This window comes from Nyctibius grandis, chromosome 2, assembly GCF_013368605.1.
Source record: "Nyctibius grandis isolate bNycGra1 chromosome 2, bNycGra1.pri, whole genome shotgun sequence".
NCBI lineage: Eukaryota > Metazoa > Chordata > Aves > Nyctibiiformes > Nyctibiidae > Nyctibius > Nyctibius grandis.
In genome coordinates, this window is record NC_090659.1 from 68153621 (window position 1) to 68179069 (window position 25449).

The 25449-nt window shown below is 38.8% G+C and overlaps 1 protein-coding gene across 1 annotated transcript in view; it reads right to left on the bottom strand.

The window, feature by feature from the left end:
• The window catches only part of GPC6 (glypican 6), an 857177-nt gene that overhangs the window by 561155 nt on the left and 270573 nt on the right, over positions 1 to 25449 (bottom strand). The gene's annotated exons all lie outside the window — the stretch shown is intronic.

The following is a 25449-nucleotide window of genomic DNA, read 5'->3' on the forward strand; positions in this document are numbered from 1 at the left end:
TCCATTACTGCAAATTTATATGATTTTTCACTGCATATTTATTATTTCCGTTAACTGCTGCTCACTCCTTGTGTTAAAATAGGCTTCTAAGAAATGCCATATGTCAAGGCTACCTCATACTTGAAAACTGTAGTGAGGCAAATATTGCTATTCAAATATAGACATTTTCTATTTGGTCCAAACACTGATTTAGATTTTTGTAAGGAAGAAAAGAAAAGGAGGGGGGCGGGGGAACGAGAGAATGATACGGTACTGCAGTTCTCCAAAAGATTGCTAGTAAGAAGATGAATATTTGACATATAATATTCATCATGTCAGGCATTTTCTTTGGCTGACTTTATTTTTTTGGCTTTGTAAAAATCTCCCTCCATGGTCCAGTGAGACATTTATTTATCTTTCTTGCATAAGGACTCCCTGGAGAATGGACCTTCTCAGGTATCTAATGGAGCCAGATGCTGATCCTTCTACCCTTGAAGAATACGGAAGAACAGGAGGATACTCTCAGACTCTAAGGCTCTCCAAGACACCTATTGAAGGCTCTGTTTCGCAAAGAAAATGTGTCTCTACTTGCAGGAACAGATGGTTGACCTGGTGATTTATTGATTTTACATTAAAAGGATTTGCATTAGTCAGGTTTGGTAAATGATAGATTTCAGTACTGTAGATAGATGAAGAGTTACGAGTGGACCATCATATGTCACTGCAAAATAGAGAAAATGGAAGGCTGTAATGGCATCAACACTAATCCCTCTGAAAGGCAGCTGGTTTTTGTTATTGTTATTTTACAACAGTGATGAATTTTATAATTTTGCATTGCTACAGTCTGTGTTTTAATGACACATCTATTTTTAAAAATTTCAGTGTTAGCCTGTTAATGTACAACTAGTCACGGATTTATAATTACTGTTTACAGATGTAAAACATCACATTTCAGCAACTCGGTTCTCAGTAGTGACCAAAAAGTGTGGTTTTTAAATTGCTAAATCCAGGAAAAGGTATCACTAATACTTAGCAGTCTCTTTCAGCAAAGATGTGTCATGAGATTAATAAAGTTACTAAATACCACCTCAATTTAAAAATGGCAGATAGAAACTGCCAGGTACTACTGTGACCGTCACACTGAGTGTGTATCATAACTAAGAACAGAATCATAGAATCATTTAGGTTGGAAAAGACCCTTAAGGTCATCGAATCCGACCATTAACCTTGCATTGCCAACTCCACCACTAAACCTTGTCCCTAAGCACCATATCTAGATGTCTTTTAAATACCTCCAGGGACTGTGACTCCACCACTTCCCTGGGCAGCCTGTTCCAATGCTTGACAACTCTTGCGGTGAAGAAATTTTTCCTAATATTCAATCTAAACCTCCCCTGGTGCAACTGGAGGCCGTTTCCTCTTGTTCTATTGCTTGTTACTTGGGAAAAGAGACCGACACCCACCTCACTACAACCTCCTTTCAGGTAGTTGTAGAGAGTGATAAGGTCTCCCCTCAGCCTCCTTTTCTCCAGGATAAACAACCCCAGTTCAACCCCAGTTCCCTCAGCTTCTCCTCATAGGACTTGTGCGCTAGGCCCTTCACCAGCTTCATTCCTCTTCTCTGGATGCAAGAAGAGAGTGTCCTGAAAACAGTGCCTTACTTTAATTTTGATATACCAGAACTAGTATTGAATCAGCTTTTTTATGGCAAAAGGAAATAAGAAAGAGAGTGGGGCTTTTTTACTGCTCTTGGGCGAATCCTCTTCCAGATTCAACAAGCCAGAGCAGTTCTTTCTTTAAATAAAAACATAAGAGAAAAACCACAAAACAAATCATGGAACAAAAAAGTTTTGTCTAGTTCTGTCTAGTACTGTCTCTAACAGCTGGTATAGAACAGGAGATGTGTAGAATAGGGAAAGCATGTAATAATACTTAATTGGAAGGAAATTTGGATTAAGACAAGCAGAGTCCTTGCACCATACTGGCAGCCACACGAATAGTAATTTCCTTGATAAATATCTTATGTGAGAAGGACACTGAAAAGTCTTCCTTTTTTTTTTCCTCAAACAAACCAGAAGCAAACTAAGGGGCTACAGACTTACGTCCTACCTGTCATAAATCACTTTTCATAAATAAAAATGTCTTGAGTAGCATTGCTTTTAGACTCGTTCAAAAATTTTATGTTAAAAGATATATACAGAGAAGATGAAGTATAGTTTAAGTGTTTATTCATTTTACCCAATAACAGCATTTTGATGCTGAATGAACTTAGATGCCCTTGCATTCATTTTTCAAAATTTACATTTAAATAAAATATTCTAGTTTACACTTCATTCAGTACTAAGAAGTGTATACAATAATATTATCCTTGCACAAGAAAATGAAATTTTCCTGTGATGGTGTTGAAGGATTTCCATTTATATGCAGATTCTGACTTTTACCTCAGTGAAAATGCATTCTTTGAAATAAGAGCAGGAAACCAAACATTGTTTCAAAAAAAAAAATCTCAGGAAGAAAAAACGTCAGCTCTAATCAAGCATGAATTAGCTTCCTACCGATGAGCAACCCCACCTTCCCAAGAGGATTTATTTTATTGCCTTTTATTTTTAACTGACAGGCAAAAAAGTCTCAAAACATCCAAATTGTCTTCTCATTACCTTCCCCCTGCCTTATCACTATTGCTTATTGCTCCAAGCCATATATCCTCCTGACCTCTAAGGCTTGTGACTTTGAGATTGTACTTTCTATATATTCAAAAGTGGTATCTAATTTTCCCCTCACCATCCTCCACAATATAGCAGGAGGCAAAAAGTCCCTGGCTGCTCTAGCTCTTGACTGTAGCCTACACAACTCCACCTTTGATTCACTGTAACATCCTCATCATGGGACTCCTTGGTATTCACGTAATTATTCAGCAGACATCAGCTAAAACTATCACACCTTTCACGCCCACCAATTCAAAACATAAATGTCAAACAACTTCTACTGTGTTATGCCTGCCATGCACTGGTAAAGTGACCTGACATACCTGACTGCTCCACAGACAGGTCACAAACTCTTACTACTGCATTTTGAGCTGCTCTGTTTTTTTTTCTTTTGCCATTTGATCACAGAAACACAGTTTCTCTTAAAGAAGCTCATAGTTTCTAGGTTTCCAGTCCATATCTCCTTGCCTTAGCCTTAATCTGCACTTGAAAAAGCTGATGGCTCACTTCAGTTATCCATGTAGAGGGGTCTGGTGCTATTTGAGGTGTTTTAGGGTACCAAGATGTCCTCACAGAGCTAGTAAGGCCGGCATATGACCTCTGGGTCAACCATGCCCTTTTGAAGGGGCAGCTGAAGGCCAGGCAGGATAACTGGAGGCATTTCATAGGGCATTAGGTGTACTTAGGAGGAAATGATGCTGATAAACAGACATTCAGCATGTGAATCAGTTGCTGAAATATAAGGGTATGGTATTATTTTGAACACTGGGAGATGGGTCCTTCTTGCATCCAGCTGCCTCTCCAGGTCTCCCACACATACAGTATCATATTTGCCAAACCTCTGCCTGTGTCTTCTGAATCCTGAAACATCTCACATGGCAAACACATCTATTTTTAGGTGAGTGAATCCCCACCTTGTAATTTGGTGTGTGCAATCTGGAGGTGAAATACCACTCTTGAGAGTCCGAAAGAACAAAAGCTAAACACAGGCACATTTTTCTCAACAAAATAGTTTAAACATATTTGATTATCTTTGATAACCATTTAGAATAACAGAAAACAGCAGATAACAAGACAATGTAATTACAATGTATTGTTCCTAAATCCACATTTTCATAAAAAACACAAGAATTTTGGTTTAAGGCCAAATAACTTAAATTTCCAACGTATTCATAACAATTTCTAGAAACAAAAGAAGGATTTTGAGGCTCAAATGAGTTAAAATAGCATACTCTTGTTTCCAATTTTATTATGACAAAAATTTGTTATGTTACTTTTGGAGAAGAGAGGAGAAGTAATCAATAAACTCCTCTAACCCCATAATCACAAAGGGATAAATTTTGAATACAATCATAGGTAAACATATTATCTCTGCCCTTAAGCAGATTTTGCTTTCTTATAAATTTAATTCATTCTTCATCAGCATATCCTTCTTCTTGAAGGAGAACAATCACACGTGATGTCATAATGAGGCATGTAAAGCAGCCTAAGAGTGACCATAGCAAGATGTTACTGGGATATGTTCACAACAAAGTCTGATCTATCTAACAGTAGAAGTTTGGCATGCAAGTACATATTTTGAAAACACTAAATTCTTCTTTACGCATGGTAAATATGCTGGAAAGGCATTTTGGCTGAAGGCAGAAACAATGTAGTGATTTGTTTTTAATTCCGTTTTTCTATATTGAAAAGAAAAAAGTGAGGGCTAAGAGACCAGGCTCAAGAAAGTTTTCATTTTGCCTTTCAAGGGGAAATTAACAAATTTTAGGTCAATCTTTTCTCTTTTAAATCATAGTTTTAATGAAAACTGGAATAGTAGGAAATCTGATACCTGATGATCTTACATCTTTAAAGCAGATGGCTTCATTACCGCATGTGATTGGAAAAGCTCATCTTGTAAGAGTCATCAGAGATTTCATGAATATCTGGAAACAAAAAATTCGGAGGTTTGCTGCTATGTCTATAAAATTAGCCTAATATTGATTTTCTGGTGCATTAAAATCTGAAGTGAGCCAAGTTTAAATCTGAGGAGACTCAAAATAGCACTACAGCATTGGCTACTTTATTGTAAATCAAAATATTCTAATTATATTTCCCATGTATTTGGATTCCTCAACGTCCTCAGTCACATATAAGGAGAACATAAGTGTCTGAAGTCTTGATGCATTTATTACTATAGTCCAGCTGTGATAAACAGCCATTAAAATCTCATTGGCTGTACATTGCTATACTTAAAACACAGCAGAAGCATTTTGTACCAGCCAGTAACAATACAATATTTATCGGATTGGGGAACAGTGATTGTATTCAGCATAACAGAGGCCAGTAAGTTAACTGGAATGTAAAAGATGGAAAGGAAATAACCAGAAAAAAAAGTATTTAATCTATTCCATTTCAGTTGGCTGAAATCTGCATCTACAGATCCAACAGTGAGGTACCCAGTATTGTGATCCTTTGATCATTTTTGTGAGTGTGAAAAGCTATTTCAGTGCCTGAAACCTTCTGAGACATGCACACACAAGATGCTGCACAAAAAGGAGGGGAGTAATGTCTCCATACACTGTGTCTGTAAATAAAAAGCTTAAAAATATGGGGAAACACAAAAGCCAGCACAGAAATTTAGGTAGAGGAAACTGAACATGGAAGGAATGACAAGTTCTTAAGACATGAAGAAAGAATAGCTCCTATTACTGTGGGATAGTTGCAGCATCATTCTTTCAGGCTGTGATCACTCTGATTTATTGTGATATCATCTTATCTAACTTTAGATACCTGTGACATGCATTTGAGAGGGTTAATCTTCATTTCTTGTGTAGTCGATAGAGAAAAGGAGCTACATATAAGATGAATACATCTAACCTGTTCTAAAGTAGGAAATACGTTGTGCTCTGAGAGTTCCTATTTCTTTCCACTGACTATCAAGGGAGTTGAGACAATTTGCTCAGATGGAGTCATCCACACACTGGCTGACATCCCCATTCAAAAAAAAGAGAGAGAGGGAGAGAGAAAGGAAGAAGGAGAGGGAGAGGTACCAAAGATGCATAGCACAAGGAATGAAGCTAAATGGAAAAGGCCTAGTATCAGGAGGGTGACTAACCTTTAATATTTAAGTCCTATGTAAAGAAGAAGGAGAATCAACAGGAACTGGGAACAACAGCAACCAACATAAATATCTCAATTAACAGGAAATGAGAGGCCAGTGTTTGAAACGCTGGTGGAAAAAAATACAGACAGATTGACATTGGGACATAATTCAGAACCAAACAAGGTGATTAATACATTTAATTGCTGAAGGCAGAGAGGAAAACACTGTGAACAACTATATCATCAAGACTGAGGAAAGCAAGAAAAGAGAGGTGTAAATGTGCACAGAGCACTGAAGCTAGAACACAACAGAAAGGGAGACTTCCCCAGCTTTCTACACCAGGCTAACTCTTCTGAGCCCATACAGCTCTCCTATATATTTGGTTAAGAATATCCTGCTTTCTTTTTTAGTATATACACCATTTGCTTGTTACTTTTATTTAAGATTTTTTAATCTTTAAAATATCTGAAGTTTTTGTTGTTCTGGCTACTCCAGATATTGCCACCAGAAAAAACAGAGAATCTCAGGAATGGTGGTTGGAAGGGACCTCTGGAGGTCATTTAACCCAACCTCCCACTCAAAGCATGTCCAGCTGGGGCCTTGTCTAGCCAGACCAGGAAAATCTCCAGGATGGAGATCCTACAGCTTCTCTGGGCAATCTGCACCAGGGCTATGCTGCCTGATAGAGGTTTTTTTTTTCACTTGAAGCTTTCAAGTTGCAATTCATGACCATTGTTCTTTGTTATATCATCTGGCACTTCTGAAGAGAGTTTGGTTCTATTATGTTTGGCACTAGATATCCTTTAAGGAATTATAGGCAGCTATTCCAGGTCCTCTTTTCCTCCTCTTTGTCAGACTAAACAAACCAAATTCTCTCTGATTTTCTTTGTATAACATGTACTATAGGTCCCTGACCATTCTGTAACCCTCTACTGGACCCTCTCATGTTTCTCCACAACTCTTTTGAAGTGAGAGTCTAAAATGGATGAAGTATTCTAGATGTGGCCTCAGCAGCACCAAGTAAAGGGGGGTTATATTTTCTCTTCACTGGCTATGCTTCTCCTCATGTATGTCAGTACATGTGTTTGTCTCAATAATGCAAAAATCAAACTGTTCATATTCAGCCTGGCATCCACATTGACCCCTAGGTCCCTTCAGTAGGGCTACTTCTCAGTCAATTGCTTTCCAGCCTGCATGTGGCTTGTCATCCCTAGGTGCAGACCTTTTGCCTTCTCCTCATTGAGGTTCATGCGGTTCCTGTTGACTCAGTCCTCAGATTTGCTTTGATAAGCTTCTGGACCAAAGTTCAGATTCTTCACGTGAGCCATTTCCCTTAACTTTGTGTCATGTAAGAAGTTTGTTCTGTGTCACCATCAAGGCCACAGATGACGATGCTGAACGCTACGGGCCCCAGCACTAGTCACCTAGTGTGCTGGGTACCCTCTCTTTAGCAGCTGCCCGCTGGGCATCTAGCCACTGATCATTGCCCTTTGAGCCTGACAGCCCAGACAATTTTCTACCCACATAGCAGTCAGATTAGGCAGCCAGGGTGTCCTCAGATACCAAATGAGAACACTGTGGGAGAAAGTCAAGGTATATTACCTCCACGGCTCTTCTCTCATCCGCAGAGCCACTCATTTTGTCGGAGAGGCAATCAGGTTGTTCAAGCGTGATTTGCCCTTGAATGCCCACCGTGAACACTCGCAGTGCCTGAATGCAGCTGGCCTCACAGTCTTTTAATTTTAACACCTGCAAACTCACAATCTCAGTCCTGCAAGGCTGTTGAACCCCAAACTGATGTTGAAATGACACAGCCAGCACCTGCTGCACTTCAGGACATCATAGATTTGTGTTCATTTTTTCAGAGCGCTGTTTCTAGGGATGGCAATACGCTCTGTAAGATCATACTTGCAAATTAACAAGCAATAATAGAAATATTAAATTCCTAAACACCTCCACATCTCATTCTTTGAGGGTGTCTTTTATTTCCCAAATCAAGCCTTAAAACTAAATCAAATTAACTTGAAACTACTGAGTAATAAACAGAGAAAGTGTTCTCAGAGTCATTCAGATGTTCTAAACATTAGTTACGAGACATCCGAATAAAAGCATTCCTTACAGCAATCTTCTGTGAATAAATAACATCTATTCATGTTCACAAGGGTATACAGCTATACACAATACACGTACATCTTAGACAGGTTTCCAGGTTATATAAAGGTATATTCACAGTAATTACTGTTAGTATTTTTGTCAATACCATCATCTCTATTAAAATATTACACATGCAGCATTTTCAAATACCAGGTTTCATTGTTTCCACTGAAAACAGCACGTTTTGAAATCGTGGCAGGGCTACCTTACAAGACATGCATTTCTGTCTTTCAGAGGCAAAGACAAACAGATCACTTACTGAACAGTAAAGGTCAAAGCATAAATCAATCATTTCACTAATAAGCTATCTTCAAGCAATAGCTAGAAGAACATTTAGCTTGGTATTCTCTGCACAAATATTTCAAGAGAAAAGGCTCAAGATGACATCCTGATTCCCATCAGTCCTCTGAGAAAAGAGCTTTAAGATGCTGAATAGCTCAGAGCTAAGTGCTTTAACAGGCAGGTGCTAGGCCAGACAACAAACTAATTGCATGTATTGTATGCTGTCAGTTGAAAGAATGGATGTTTAAGTGCATTTGTGGTATTTGCAAACAAATTTCCTATCTTCTTGTCATGTTTTGAAGACAGAGAGTACACCTCTTTTTCCAGCTTTCTGGTTGTTTCTATTTTTTCTTCCTAAATATTTCTGTACATAGGACTATGCTAGGTACACCTGTGCTTTTGCCTCTGGACTCACTTCCAGTCCTGAGGAGATGCAATGGTTAGTTTCTCCTTTTCTATTGTTTTTACCTGTACATATTTTTGTTTGCTTGTTTGTCTGTTTGTTTTATATAGGTATGCTGACATTCTGGGTATGCAGTCACAACTATTTATATCACATCAAGTAAACAGTGGTCGTAATAGTTAATACTATCAGAGAGTATCCTTATCATTCAAACACCATTATTCAGCAACAGCTGCCAGTTTCCAGTACCTGTGGTATCAGAACACATTCCTGGGGACAAATAATGTGGCATAGCTGGAGAGGAGGAATAAATAATAAAAGCCAGAAGCTGCCACAAAATGAATTTGCACTTCAGGTGCACGTGTTGTTAAGCAATACCCTTCTTCCTCTTCTGAAAGTTATGAGCAAAGCTGGCTCTTGGAAATCATGCACATGCCAGAAGAAAGCAGTATCAAACCTCTCTCCAGCCTAAAAGGCAGCATTGTCCTGCCTTTATGAAGAAGACATAGTCTCAGGAAGAGGAATAACTAGGTATCACTGAGCTGAACTGTTGTTCACTGTTTTTAGGTATGACATGAAAATAACATTGGTTTTCCAGTTCTGTATAGAAATATGGTAAATAGAAAATATTTGTCAACTGAAACAAGATTTCTAATAGCAAAACTGTATTTGAAGTTCTTACCTACAGAGTCTACAGTCAGGAGGTTCTGTTTAACAGCTAAGAAGTGATGCAAAATATGCTGAAGTTTAATATTCATGATTTATAGTTAGCTCACTACAAAATGGTGCCTTGGTGCCTTGAACAGAATTTACTAGATAAAATCAAAACCCAGCCAGGCCTAGTGAAATAATATATTTATTTGTTCATTTTGGAGAAAAATTGAGAAAATCAAGGATGGATAGTTATTTAATGTTTTAGAGAGATACTAGGCACCTTAATACCCAGTGAGATACAGAAAATGGAGTGGTCGATGCAGTAACAGTACTCACAGAAACAATTTTAGTACCAGCCAACCTTAAATGTTTTTATGAACACTGAATCTAAGAAGGCTGCAAGACTACTGCAATTTGGTTACACATCTGAAGAAAAAGGCTTGCTTTGCTTAATAAATAACTGGGGTTCAATGATCCACTTTAGCTGTGAGAAAGTGGCATGAAGTTGCACAGCAGAAATTTGATGCAACAAGAGCACTGTTGTTTTGAAAGATCAATGATGAGAGGACGTTACGGCAGAATTTCAGCAGATTTATTAGTTATGTTAGTAGTACATCCCAAAGAGCTTGTGTCAGATAAAGAATGGGTGTTCTTTTCAAATGAAACATCTATTAATCACCTGGAAAAAGGAGTAAACATCACATTAATTAAACTCATAGATGATTCTAAAATGGGAGGTGCTGCAACAACTAATATAGAGGTAAGACAAAAAGCCTGTAGTGACTGAAAATAAAAATTGGCAGTCAGTAGAGTGAAGTAGGATCTATCTAGTAAAATACAAGTGAATGCATTTAAGACGAATAAGAAAAAATTCAACAGAAATACCTGGGAAAAAATGACCTGAGGGTAATAAATGTAATGTGAATGTGTAACACGGTGTTGCATCAAGGAAAAAAATCAGTTTCATTTCATAAGGCAAAGGACATTGTAAACCAGAAACTCTTCTATGGCAACATGGTGCACTCACTGAATGTTGTGTATAAGTCTGGACACTTCTACACTAAAAACCTGAACTGAAAGGAATTTACAAAAAACTAACAAAAAGTGACTATGAGAGAAAATTAAACTTATGAGAGACGATAAAAAGAATTCTTGCTTACAGAAAAAGCTTGGATCAATGAAGAAAAACTGTGACTTTCCCTAAAAACTTTATGGCATTAACATCAAGAAAGGTGAGTTTATATCTAAGGGTCTGAGACAAGGCAGATGAAAAGCAGCCCTTGTTTCATTTGCAATTTTGTCGCTACCAAATTGTGTGACCTCAGCACAGTCAGGTTGCCTTTATGTGCCTCAGTTTCTTCATCATCTTTATGGGTATATGAATATTATAAGAATACTTTATTAGTTCACAGAGAAGTTGCAAGACTTTAACCAATCTTGATTTAAATTATTAAAAATATTTAAGAGAAAATATAAATAGTAGAATGAAAATACATGGGGTGAAAACCAAAATATGTCTGAGATACTTTGACATACAGAAGAAGTGTCAAGATGTGGATAGGTTAAAATGCTTGAAAGAACGAGTTAGCATCCTTGTGGTTCAAAAGTTTAGGGGTATGTGATTTACATTCTCGTTTAACACCTATGATTTCCATCTTTGTCATTCTGAGACAATCATCCTTCGCGTGTTCACCCCCCTGTGAATACTATGTGTGAAGTCTTTCAATGTGGCTAGAGAGAATTATGTATTTGGTTAAAATATGACCATATTGCAAAATCTGACTACACATTTTCATTTCAGCAAAGTGTCTTGCATCTAATTTCAGAAATGTTTGCATCAGTTGCAGATTTGAAAACAAGCCCTGTCATTCAGAAAATGAACATGCAATTCTTAATTGTCTTTTCTGGTAGTGGATAGAGTAGGTGATAGTATTTTTCAGACCATGTTAATTTATCTACTGAATTCTAATTGCTAAATCTGTTTTCAGCCTTTGTTCATATCTTACCTAAGAAAAGATATCAACATTACCAGGGAAGACTGACAATCCATAAGCATGTTCTATGTTCAACAGCTAAAATACGACAGATATATTGACATTAGCATCAGAAAAAGTTTTATATATTAATTATCTGTGCGACTATATCAGAATCATGCTTTCCCAAATTCCTTCCCAAATGGCACTGACCTCTTTTGAAACAAAAACAGATTATTCTCTTTCCTGTAGTCATACAAACTGGGATCGTTACTGTAAACTTTTAACTGCCCTAGTTTGCTCAATATCTAAGTTGGCAAACACAGAGAAATGAGACTTATTTGGAAGATAACTTCTCTCCAAGAAGGAACAGTATAGTAACGTATAGATGGTAGAGATTCAGGGACAGAAAAGTTGTCATCCACCTTTATTATTTAATGAACAAATAACACTATCATCTTATTAGAAAATGTGGGCTGTTTCCATTGTAAAGCACTGTACATCTAGGTAAAACCTAGATCTATTTCCTGAAGAGACCTCAGGTCAATGCCCCAGCACTGTATAAATGTGATACTCCATTAACTCACACATGTTTTGCAAACAGAAACTGAGAAGAAACCTTTTAGTTGTTGCAAAACTTGCTGCACTTGTTCGTAGATAGCCTATTAGCGAATTTGATAGTGTGCTGTTTCTCTGGGTAGTCTAATAAAGTCTTTTAAATAGACTAAGTGGTAAGGCACTGGTGGGAGCAGGGTCTGGCCCTTTCCTAGGAGTCTGACATCTGCATTGGTACTTTGATGTTTTTATGTCACAGCTGAACATAAGCAGACAGCCACGCACTAAGTTATCGAGTTCTTCCTTCTCAAAATTTCCACCTCTTAATTTTGTTATTCTCTTGATGGTATTTTGTTCTTATCTCCAAGATTTACTTACCATACTACATGGCCAGACCATTGAATTTTGACCTCTCTCTCTCTTTCTATCCCTTCCTCTCCTTTCTTTTATCTGAAGAAACCACAGCATGTTTTTGCTGATTTAACAAGCTAAACCAGTTTAGTTGGTTTAAAGTTGGCTGATGGTATGCATGGCCATTGCAGTAAGGTGACCTTGTGGTTGATCCTAAACTTCGATATCTAAAATTCTTGAACAATATGAGTTTAACTATAACCAGCCTAAACATGTTCCTCATATTAATGAAGGAAATTTCAAGTGAGAAGGATATGTAAGGTCTGAGTAGCAAAAGAAGATTTCAAAAAAGGCAGAAAGAAAGAACCCACATCTAGGAAAACTGAGGTCCTGTATACAAGTTGTAATCAAGGAAAACAAAGGTCACTCATTCAAACAAGTGTAACTTCAGGCAGTATTTTTTAAATCTTTGCAAGCAGAAGTGATTTAAATTTTTCCTTTTCCATTGACAATTTATTCTTTTAAATGTTTTTTTTTTTAATATTTTAAGCTAAAAAAGTGTACTTGTTACAAAGATGCTTTGTTTTGCCCTTTTATCTGGCACCCTATAGCCATCAGAAAATTATCTTGCTACCAGTACGTCTAGTAATGGTACAACACTTAAAATGCAAGATTAGTATTCGTCTCCTTATGTAAAAAAAAAAAAAAAAAAAAAAAAAAGAAAGAAATTTTCTGTGAGGCACAAGCAAAAATACTGAGCAAGCAACAAACAAGAAATTATACATGGCTATGGTATTAACTTTTTAGTTACACATTGTCATGGACAGGACCACCCAAACTTACAAGCAGTGTTATCACCTGAGTCTCAGTTTGAGACCTACCAATAGAATGTCCAGGGATACCTTATTTTGCACACCTATAGCGTTGCATTAGGGATGTACAAAACGCCTCCTTAAATGGTCACTGGGTCTGTGCTTTTTCCCCCTAATGCTGTATTTGTTTTTATTCCAGAAATTACATAAAAAGCCTCTCACATCACTGCTAGTTCTAACTTAAATATGGATTATAACTTTCCTGAATATGCTTAAAGCAGTAAAAATAGATAAATACAATATAGATTATTGAGAAGGGCATTGCCAGTCTGCATAGTAACACATTTTCCATTTAGGGAATTTGTAAAAAGCAGCATTAGAGAAGTAAATTAAAGAGATTAAGATGTTTAGAAATTTTAGTCAAATCAGGAAACTGCTATTGTTTTTATGCTGTGCTAAGATTGTTTCCTTTCAAGCTGTGCTTTTGAAGGCCTAATTACAGATACTCCTTCATTCTGGTCTCTTTGGAAAAGCAGATGCCAGGAGGAGGGCAGAATTACATACTACATAATACTCAACAACAACAAAAACTTCCTGCTGGTAAACAATCGTTAGGTAACAGCTGCCTTCTCCTGCTCATACCTTTAGATGATTTACCAGATCCTGCAACATTTGACAAATAAATCCATTGACTGCAATAGCAACAAAGCCCCGTGGATTGCACAGTGAGATACCCTTGCTGAGGTGACCTTCCTCAGGCCACCAGGTTACAATGCTTATTCATCCTTTCACGGGACTAAGGCCACCATAGAAGTGTAGTCAGTTCTCATCTGTACTTCTCTCACCTCTAATCTTCCTTTCCTCTTCTGCATCGCTCTTCTTCCATGTACCTCTTTACAAACAGATGAACAAAATAATTTCCTCCTAGGCATACCGCTACAACAGTGATAAAGTTTTAGCAAGCAACCTACAGATGCGTAAGTAGAAAACCAGAACACACTAGAGAAACACATCTCTCAGCAATGTAACTACATAAATCATGAGCATAGCACAGGTGACAGTGAGGATAAGGAGTTTATTTCAAAGTGCTTTTTTAAAAATTGTAGGCACAACATTGCTTTGGCTTGATGCATTTTATTTTATGCATTAGCTGTAAACGCAATTGATCCCATGCAAAGACCTGGCATCAAGCCTGCGTATATTTAGGTCCAGCACAGATTTATCCTTGGGCTAAGAACTGAACAGGGATTTTTCTAGTTTTATGTACTGTCATATATTTCAGTGCATATGAAAGAAAGCAGTTCAAAAAAACCAGTCACATTAAGGAAGAGAATGTAGGAATGTAAGATGCCAGAAAATCCAAATAAATCCCTATGCTTTTAGGCTTCCCTGTGAACAGTTAAGCATGATATTATCCTGGCAAGAATAGTATTGTCTCTCTGGCTCTGTCATTAGAACTGATCAATTACTACTTTGTACTAACACTAATATTTTTTCCAAGAACTATGTAAGAGAAAAAATATAATTCAGGTACACTCAGACTCCTCAGAGCACCAATACCTTCCTTCCACAAGGAGCATTATTAAAGGGCCATTTGAAAACTTCTTCTGTTTCACTTTCCAAAGCCTCTCTTATTTTCATGGTATTTTATTTTGGCATAAAAAGAAGTAGTTATACAAGGGTATGTAGATTTGATAAGGCAGGTCCTGATCCAATGATCACATCTATACAGAGGTTGCATGACACTGAAACTGCTAAAAATACTAAAGATATGGCCATAGTTATCCAAGGAGTGTGATACTGTGACTATAAGATGTGAGGCAAAAAGTCTGTTGTAGGGTACTTTCCAGTCTAAGAGCTGTACAAATTCTTAATTTAAATTTCCTTAATGATCACTTGATAATTAACACCTCATTTTTATTTAACAGAGAAGCTGTCACGTAAGGATTGCTATCCTGTAAGTCATTTTATTTTAACCCTATCTTTAATTATGTCACCATACAACTTGCTTGAGAAGCTAGTCTCTGGCAGTGGACTGCTGAATAAAACATAATACACTAAAATAAATTCAGCTTGGACACAAGCTTCCACAGAATTCTAATTTATTTGTTTCAGTCCACTTATTGGCATTTGGAGATACATGTATGCCCAGTGTCAAGAGTGTGACATAGACAAGGATTGATTGATACTTATATGGTACAACTGTGTATCTGCTAAATAGTAACTTTAAGTCAACAGAATGAACAGAATGAAGTTGAGTTTTTACAATGTCTTGATAATTGGTATTGATAAAATGATGACTACGCCAAAACATCAGAAGAGTGGTCAAGGAAGAAAGTGTTGGAGGACTCCATTTATTAACGACATTTTGAGAACAAATCCCAGGAAGCATCCTAGAGACAGAGATGTCTGATATTGGGTATACCTCAACAGCTTATTTGGACAACTGTTACTAACATCACTCAGCTCTCCATTTCTTCTCCCCTGTCTCCACACTGTTCTCATGCTGCTGTGATTTTTCAGACATGGCACTTCAAACTCCACATTGGCACAGAAAAATGACACGTGTGGTATAGGGTACACTATGCAACTGGGGAGTAGTTAAGAAGGTTTTTTGATTTAGCAGCATCTTGCCTGTGAAATGTCGCCATTCTCAATTTTAAATGCAAATGTTGGATTTTTCAGTTGAAAATAACCTTTAGCATTCATTTGAAATCCTTCAAAATACTGGAATTTACTGAAATTCAAAGCTAAATCTGTACAGCATTTTGTTGACATGAAATACAAATTTCAACTTCAAATGTTGCTTCTTGCTTTTTTTGGTGCCTGAAACAAAGCATTTTCTTCAATCAATTGCTTCTAGCTTTTGTAAATTAAAAAACACAAACAGTCATTATTTGCTTAGCCTTAATAGTTAATTTCTCTTAGAAATAGTAAATTTCCTAGTCTGTATTCCTTCACGTGCACCCATTTCTTGTTATGCTTTGAAAGCTTGTCATATTTTTCCCCTCTAGAGATTTTACGTGCTCCAAAAACTAGTTCACATGAAGCAGAGATCACTTCGTCTTCCAGAAGTTACTCCATGGTGCTACCAAACTTTGATTCAACTTTTATATAACAAGTATGTATAAATTGATGCCTTCCTTAAGCCGCACACCCCTATGAAAATGCTTCAATGTGAGAAGAATGAAAAAGCAGATAACAACAGAGTTTATTTCCTCAGTGCAGTTTTAGTACCTGCGTAGTCAAGTTGCTCTTATCGAAGTAAAAATTGAATCACATACGTTGTACCCACTCACTGAAGCTAGTACTCAACAACTACCTTCTTTTCCCTTTTTTTGGTCATAATCTTGCTGAGATTTCATTGACTGAAAATATCCTACGTTACTGAAATGAGCTGTTTTCACCTCCTTCCTGCCTCACATATGTCTAATGTTTTCACTATGAGTGTAGCTCTTCAAGAGCAAGAACAGCCTTTTAGCTGTGTGTTGATGAATTTCCTAATTCAGAAATAGCAATGGCTTCTAGATGCTCCCATGATACCACAAAAACCTATCAATTCACAGTAAATAATTCCACCTAAGAATGTTAAATTGGTACCCTCCATATATTAAAGAATATATACTTCAGGCTTTAAGGTTTGTTGCTCATTCTACTGAAATTCTCAGTATAGCTTCAAAGCACATTTCAAGTAGCAATGGTGTCCTCCATCTGTCTCTCCTCTAATATGAAGCCTATCTTCCACAAAAGCTGCATCAAGTTACCCATCTGTAAGCTATATATTTTCCTTTACATGATTATATAGTTCATGGCATAGCATTTTTGGTCCTACCTCTCTCTCTCCCCCTTTCCAGCTGATCTCCTGCTCTGTGCATTACCCTTAAAATATCAGTACTGTTAATGATAGGCAACTGACCTGAATATTGCTGAAATATTCAGCTGACGTTTCAGTGATATATGATTCTGAATGCATAAAGCACACAGCTTACAACTAGAAGAAAAGGAAAGAGTTTATTTCTGATAAAGCTTGTAAATGAATCCATACATACCCCAGAGTAAACTGAGCACATGATGCATATACAATAAACACATTAAGCAAAACCATTTCAGTGTAACTTGGAAAAGATGGGAAAGTTGAAAATAAAGATCCAAATTTATGTAAATATCCCAAGAAGTGAAGGAGTGGGAACTGTATCAGTAATATTCAGAAAAAAGAATCCATAAAAAAATTTATGGAGAGTCAATGAAATTTAGTGTTCCAATATATTTAAGAAAATTGGAACATTTCAATAATCTAAGTGCCTCTATCTGTCATGCCATGTATTTTTTTAAGTCCCAAGAGTTCAGAAATGATACCTGAATGTTCATGCACAGTACCAACAAGTAAAAAAAACTGCAGTATGGCTAATCTGGTAGAATTTGTATCCTGGTGATCTGCTTTTATTTTGTCTGTAGCAGTTTGGCCAACAGCAACTGCGCTACTTATGGTGGTGTCAAGTCTAACGACAGTTGGGTTGCAAGCACCGTGTTACACTAACCAGCTTGCCCGCGCACCATTTGTCAGCCTTCACCAGCACCGCGTGAGGTTGCCCACACAGAGACCGACTGCTACTGCTTTCTACCAGCACCTACACAGACAAGCAGCTAGATTGCACTATGGGAGTGTAGGCAGCATGTGTTTATTTTTACCTCTCAGCTATAGGTATAGAATGAGAACTAACGTACAGCAAGCGGGGAAGACTTCAGAAGCAATACTCATGTGCCACATCATTCCTGTGTTCTTCCTGAAGATCTGGTAGCTCTGATATATATTTGCGTTTTTCATAGCTACCATTAAGTATAGCACAAGCGGACCTGAATATTCCTGTTTTTAAACTCTCTCTAAAAGTATTCTTACGGTACACAGGCATATAGTTCCCTTCTCTCCCTAAAGGATCTATCTTACTACTAAAAGTGACATTCCTACGACACTCCTCCCAGAACAAGAGCTACTTCCTTATTTTTGTGGTAACACACAGAGCAGAGGTAAAAGGAAAAAAAGGAAACTTTAATTTAAAATAAACTCTAAAAAGTCTTTTAGGTAAGCAGAAATACAGAGACAGAGATTCACTAAATCATTTTTCAAATATTCCAGGATCTTTTTCATGATATACGGGTTTAAGTTTGCTTTTAATTTCCCAGTTGTTTGGACACACAGGCAAAAGAATTAAGAAAAGAAGGGCAGCAAAAAGACAACAATGCCTCTATATTACAGTCAAGAGATCAATCTAAAAAACAGTATTCCTGCATTTAATGAGGGTTGAGGACAACAAATGAGAAACGATAAGGTTACAGTTCCTATTATCCAGGATGCTGACACTGTAGGAATACTCTTGTTTTGTAGCTTGGCTTTTATATACATTTCATATTTTTTATTCTTACAGCATGGTTTTGTCCTTGCTGTGTGTCAGGTGAGCAGATACCACCATCACAGTAAGAACCAGGTATGGGTAACAGAGCCTCTGACGGCTGATTGTCGGAAGACTGATGTCTTTCATCAGCGTTATGGACTTGTGGCTGGGTCCTTTATTAGCCCCATTCTTGTCCATATGCATATGAAGCATCTTTAATCGCAGGATTTTCAGTATTTGTAAATCAGTCATTTTACTTATGGGTTAGCATTTTTAAGGCTTGCACACTAAGTTCAGAAAACAATTTCCATCACAAAATATTAAAAACATACACTATTCAGAGCTTCAGTGAAGATTAAATGCCATTTGAATTCAACAGGATAGCGGATTTTTCAACCAGCATAAGATAATAACCAACTGCCATAGTGCTTACTTGCCTCAATATTTTTAATGTCTTTTTCCTCATAAAATACTACAGAAAAAAACAGAGGATGATTTTTGTAAAAGAGGAAAATAAAGCATAAAGGGAGACTCAAATGTGTTTTAGAAGTTTCACTCCTTTATTCCATTCCTTGGGGTGGAATTTATCTGAACAAATGTGTAAGTCCACAGTATAGGTATCTATATCTGAATTAAACGCCCTCTCTAATAAATATAGAGAAATAAGCACTTCAGGGAGAGATTTTTCCTGACCTGTTTGAGGTGTAAACTTTAGACCAGCATGACTTGCACCTATCATTCCCTATCGACTACCAAGGGAACCTACAGGAGTACCCTGCACCATGGGCATCTAATATTCAGTGAGGCAAATTCTACTTTCTGTTCAACAGGAAAAACATGGGATCCCTGCCCTCTCAAAGCCTGTTCAGATCTGGCTATACCTGAACAGCACGCCTTCTAATGAGATCCATTTGAGAGTGGGTCATGTCTGCCTGTTCCAGCACGGGGCAGCAGCTTGTCCTTTGCTTTGCAGCTTCATAAACATGATGCAGCTGGTTAGAAGATTACATGCTCCACTCACCAGCTGCACTTAGCAAATGAAACTGCGGAAGAGTGGAAGGAACAAGCCATCCAAATGCACAAAGTGCGTTTCCAGCTGCAGGGAGCGTGCAGAAGACACCACTTCCCACAGCGCCGCTTTTCAGCACAGGACTTGACCAGGTTGCAGGAATCTGCATCCCTGACTGGAAACTGTTCTTACTACTGGGCCAATCCTTCCTTTCCAAATTTTGTAGCCTTGCCACCTCTCCTCTTTCGGTTAATTTTTAAAAAATAATTTATTTTGATCTTCAAAATTTTGTAATTCACAAATTTTGACAGAATATGTGAAACTGACAGTAATCTCAGTGAAAATCTTAGAGGATTAGACCATAAAATAACTTGTAGGCAATAGAGATTGCTCTTAGACTATTATCAAATCTTAAAGGATTCGGATCAGGTGTAGAAAATTTTATTTTCAAATTACTTTTTCCTGTTAAATATAAGGTAAGGGATCTTTTATCCCTTTAAAGTTTAGAAAGTTGAGCCAGATGTCCAACGAAGGCTTGCCAGCAGTTACATATTACAAGCCAGTAGATGTTACCTTTTTTAAGGCTTCTAACTGCTCTAAGGCCTGTATTTTGGCAAGGGCAGAAGTTATGTAGTGTGTTAAAACAGTAGATGAATTATATGGAAACTGTAGCCTGCTAGCACTGTTACAGACTAACAGTTGTGGAGTTTTAAAAACGCACCTGTCCTGCGATGGATTTTGCATTTGATGGGAAACACATTGCAAAGAGACACTGAAATCTTGTAACACAAACAAAGAAAACAAAACAAAACAGCACCAGAACTAAAAACCAAAATATCTGGTATATCAGCATTCATATGGTAGAGGCACAGTTCTGTTGCAGACATCTCAGCACTAGAATAATATGAGTAATTGCATAAAGTTGACAGACCACACTCTATCTTTTTGACTTTTCCACACTCCTTAGAAGCTTCCTGCCTCCCAAACAGCTCTGTGGAAAAGGTGGACCTTTCTGACTCCCGCCTTCCAAAAAACAAAGGAACAAACCAAAAATGTTCCTGTGAAAACCGTGCCCTTTCACATTCAAAGTAAGCAAAGCATGAAAAAAATACCCTGCTGAAAGTCCATCCTTCACCCACCAACCATGACAGCACCAGTGTGCAAGTGGGCTCCTGTGCTGTTGCACTCCCTCTCCTCTGCAGAAGTCCATGGAGCTGCTCTAGGCATAAGTGAGGCTCAAGCTGGTCTGGCAGGCTGGGCAGCAAGGCTGGGAGGAAGGGGGAGCAGAGGGCAGAACACTTGCATGGGCAACGCAACTGAACCTCAGTGTATTCCCATTTCCAGCATCTCCCTTATTTTACTTTCTACGCCTTTTTTTTTTTGCCAATTTTAATGAGATAGTTATACCTGGCTACAAGAGTTCATCTCACTGAAGATTTCTTGCTTTGTTGGAAAGTAGCTTCAGAAAACACATTTTGGCCAGCTCCAGTATCAAGGAAAGATTCATAAACACTATTTTTCTCCAAGTTCTTTCATAAATTGTGCAAGAAAAGAAAAGAGGATACAGGGTTTCTGGGATGCTAGCTATACTTGCAGATATTGTTTTCCAGGATTATCTTTGAAACTTTCTTTCCTGCCCTGTAATTTACAGCTACTGCTGGTAATGACTGTAAGAAACACAAGCAGCACTAATGGGTATGGATCACTGTTCCCCTAGACTGTAAAAAAAGGAGCATGGGGAATGATGACTCTGTACGATATATCAATGCAGCTGTGGATTGGTTCTTACGCTATTCAGGTTATTTTCCTTAAATGGCATCATGCCTCACACATTCTGCTGAAGGCTACCCATACCCATTCAAGTTCATGACAACTATTCTTAGATATTCCTTCATTTTTAACACCATTACGAAGACTACTACTGTACTTTTTTTTAATGAGAATGAGGAGACAGGGTTTCTTTTATCAGGTTCAAATCTATTTAACTTAAATTAAAATTATTTGCTATGATTTTTCTATAGTTATTCCAAGGATTGGTGAGAAAATGTCACTAAACGGCTATTTGTCTCCCCATTAACATTCATGACAAAACCTTCCGGTAGGGATGGTTTTGGCTGCTGATGGAGCAACGCTTAAAAGAAATGGGCTTGTCTGTGAAACAGACATTATTATCGGTGATAATAAGATGATACTATTATAGCTACACTGTGAGCATAATATATTTTAAGCTGCTTTGAGGTATACAGTGGGCATCCAAGAATAGGAGTATGATTGCTTGTCATAGAATAATAGAATCGTTTTGGTGGGAAACGACCTTAAAGATCAAGTCCAACCATTAAGCTAGCACTGCCAAGTCCACCACTAAACCATATCCCTAAGCACCACATCTGCACATCTTTGAAATACCTCCAGGGATGGCGACTCAACCACTTCCGTGGGCAGCCTGTTTCAATGCTTGACAGCTCTTTTGGTGAAGAAATTTTTCCTAATATCCAACCTAAACCTCCCATGGCACAACTTGAGGCTGCTTCCTCTCGTCCTATCGCTTGTTACTGGGGAGAAGAGACCAACACCCACCTCGCTACAACCTCCTTTCAGGTAGTTGTAGAGAGCGATAAGGTCTCCCCTCAGCCTCCTTTTCTCCAGGATAAACAACCCCAGTTCCCTCAGCCGCTCCTCATAAGACTTGTTCTCCAGACCCTTCACCAGCTTTGTTGCCCTTCTTTGGACTCGCTCCAGCACCTCAATGTCTTTCTTGTAGTGACGCGCCCAAAACGGAACACAGTATTCAAGGTGCAGACTCACCAGTGCCGAGTACAGGGGGATGTTCACTTCCTTAGTCCTGCTGGCCACACTAGTTCTGATATAAGCCAGGATGCTGTTGGCCTTCTTGGCCACCTGGGCACACTGCTGGCTCATATTCAGCCTGCTGTCGACCAGGTCCTCTTCTGCCAGGTAGATTTCCAGCCACTCTTCCCTAATCCTGTAGTGTTGCATGGGGTTGTTGTGCCCCAAGTGCAGGACCCGGCACTTAGCCTTGTTGAACCTCATACAATTGGCCTTGTCCCATCAATCCAGCCTGTCGCGACCCCTCTGCAGAGCCTTCCTACCCTCAAGCAGATCAACAGACATGCCCAACTTGGTGTCATCTGCGAACTTATTGAGGGTGAACTCGATCCCCTCATCCAGATCATTGATAAAGATATTAAAGAGAACTGGCCCCAATACTGAGCCCTGGGGGACACCACTTGTAACCGTCTGACAACTGGATTTAACTCCATTCACCACAACTCTTTGGGCCCAGCCATCCAGCCATTTTTTTACCCAGCAAAGCATACTCCTGTCCAAGCCATAAGCAGTCAGTTTCTCCAGGAGAATGCTGTGGGAAACACTGTCAAAGGCTTTACTGAAGTCTAGGTAGACAACATCCACAGCCTTTTTCTCATCCAGGAAGAGGGTCATCTTGTCATAGAAGGAGATCAGGTTAGTCAAGCAGGACCTGCCTTTCCTAAACCCATGCTGACTGGGCCTGATCAGCTGGTTGTCCTGTACATGCTGCATGATGGCATTCAAGATGATCTGTTCCATAACCTTTCATGGCACCGAGGTGAGACTGACAGGCCTGTAGTTCCCCGGATCCTCCTTTTGGCCCTTCTTGTAGACAGGTCTCACATTTGCGAACTTCCAGTCACCTGGTACCTTTCCAGTTAGCCAGAACTGCTGATAAATCATGGGAAGTGTCTTGGTGAGCACTTCCACTAGCTCCCTCAGTACCCTTAAGTGGATTCCATCTTGCCCCATAGACTTGTGTGTGTCTAAGTGGTGTAGCAGGTCTCTAACCATTTCCCCTTGGATTATGGGGGCTTCATTCTGCTCCCTGTGCCTGTCTTTCAGGGCTGGGGGCTGGGTACCCAGAGAACAACTGTTTCTAAAGACCAAGGCAAAGGCGGCATTAAGTACCTCAACCTTTTCCTCATCCTTTGCCACTATGTTTCCCCCCTCATCCAATAAAGGATGGAGATTCTCCTTAGCCCTCCTCTTGTGGCTAATGTATTTATAGAAATAATTATTATTGTGTTTTACAGCAGTAGCCAGATGAAGTTTTAGTTGGGCTTTGGTCCTTCTCATTTTCTCCCTGCACAACCTCATGACATCTTTGTAGTCCTCCTGAGTCACCTGCCCTTTCTTCCAAAGGTCATAAACTCTCCTTTTTTTCCTGAGTTCCAGACAAAGCTCTCTGTTCAGCCAGGACAGTCTACTTTCCCGCCAACTCATCTCTTGGCACATGGGGACGGCCTGCTCCTTTAACGTTTCCTTCTTGAAGAATGTCCAGCCTTCCTGGACTCCTTTGCCCTTCAGAATTGCCTCCCAAGGGACTCTCAACTAACTTCGGCTCCTAAACAGGCCAAAGTCTGCCCTCCGGAAGTCCAAGGTAGCAATTCTACTCACCCCTCTCCTTACTCCTCCAAGAATCAAAAACACTATCATTTCATGATTGCTATGCCCAAGACAGCCTCCAACTGTCACATCACCCACAAGTCCTTCCCTGTTTGCAAACAACAGGTCCAGCTGGACACCTTCCCTAGTTGACTCTCTCACCAGCTCTGTCAGGAAGTTATCATCTTTCACACACTCCAGGAACCTCCTAGACTGTTTCCTCTCTGCTGTATTGTATTTCCAGCAGACATCCAGTAAGTTGAAGTCCCCCATGAGAACAAGGGCTAGCAATTGTGAGCCTTCCCGCAGCTGCTTATAGAGTATTTCGTCTGCCTCTTCATCCTGGGTGGGTGGTCTATAACAGACTCCCACCATGATATCTGCCTTGTTGGCCTTCCCCCTGATTCTTACCCATAAACACTCAACCCTATCATCACCATCATTAAGCTCTAGACAATCAAAACACTCCCTAACATACAGGGCCACTCCACTGCATCTCATTCCTTGCCTATCCCATCTGAATAGTTTATAGCCATATTGCTATATTATAGTCCATTGCTAGGAACAGGAAACAGGTGATCAAACGCTCTTTGATAAGACTTCATGTTGCAAATTCCCTTTAAAACATCAATGTTAAGCCAGAAGAAACCACTTAGTCTTTTAATCCAACCTCCTTTGGAGCACATCTGTAAGAAACCCAGAATCCAATATTTACAAGAAGTCAGTAACTTTTAGCTATATACCTCACCATCAATATGAAGATACACAATTTCAGGTTACTGAAAAAGCCAGAATGTGCTTAAGTTTATTGCAATATAAAAAGCAATGTTGCCAAAGAATTAGTAAGGTGCCATCTGAGCTCTGTGGTCAATGAGCCCATCCCATTAAACTGCATTACTGACTGAACACCAGTAATCATCCTGGTTTCCTTCTACAAAGAGAGAAAAGCCCTGTACATGCCATAGATGGTTTGAAATGTCTGTTCTGCTTGCATACTCGTCTTGAAATACTGCACACAACTTCTGGATTTTTTTTTTAGGTCCTTTGAAGCCAAGTAAAATTTGAAAATCCACTACACAAAAAGTTCCAACTTCCCATTAAAAAGGGAAGCCATCATAATGCAGAGCACTGCAGAGTCATCTGCACCATAGTCCTTCCAAGGACTAAGGACACTTTCTAAATTATAATAGCATCTGACCTGCTGCTGAGGAGTTTTCTCCAGCTCCTCCTCATATTACACATTTCCCATTTCCTGCTTTTATAATTCATCTTCCCTTCTGTGTCATATGGAGAGAACCAATATTAGGGAAAAAAAAAACTGTAATTGGATAATGAGAATGATACAGAATTACCCTAAGGAGTTAGAGACATCTTCACTTTTTTCCTGAATGCGACCTCAGAGTTTCGAAGTAAGCTTCCAACTTCAGGGATAATCTTTCCACCATTCTCCTACATGTGTGCATATGCCTCACTACCTGTGGTTAGCCAGCTTTACTGCACGTTTGCAGGCTTTCTGTGGACATGCAAAGATGCAGCCCTACAATCCTCTTTGCAATGCCAATTTACACCTCTTAGTGCCAGACCCTTTCCAACTTACACATATGCAGAAATGACAATTTCAACACAAATGCAGATTTTATATTTAGATAAAGCTGTGACT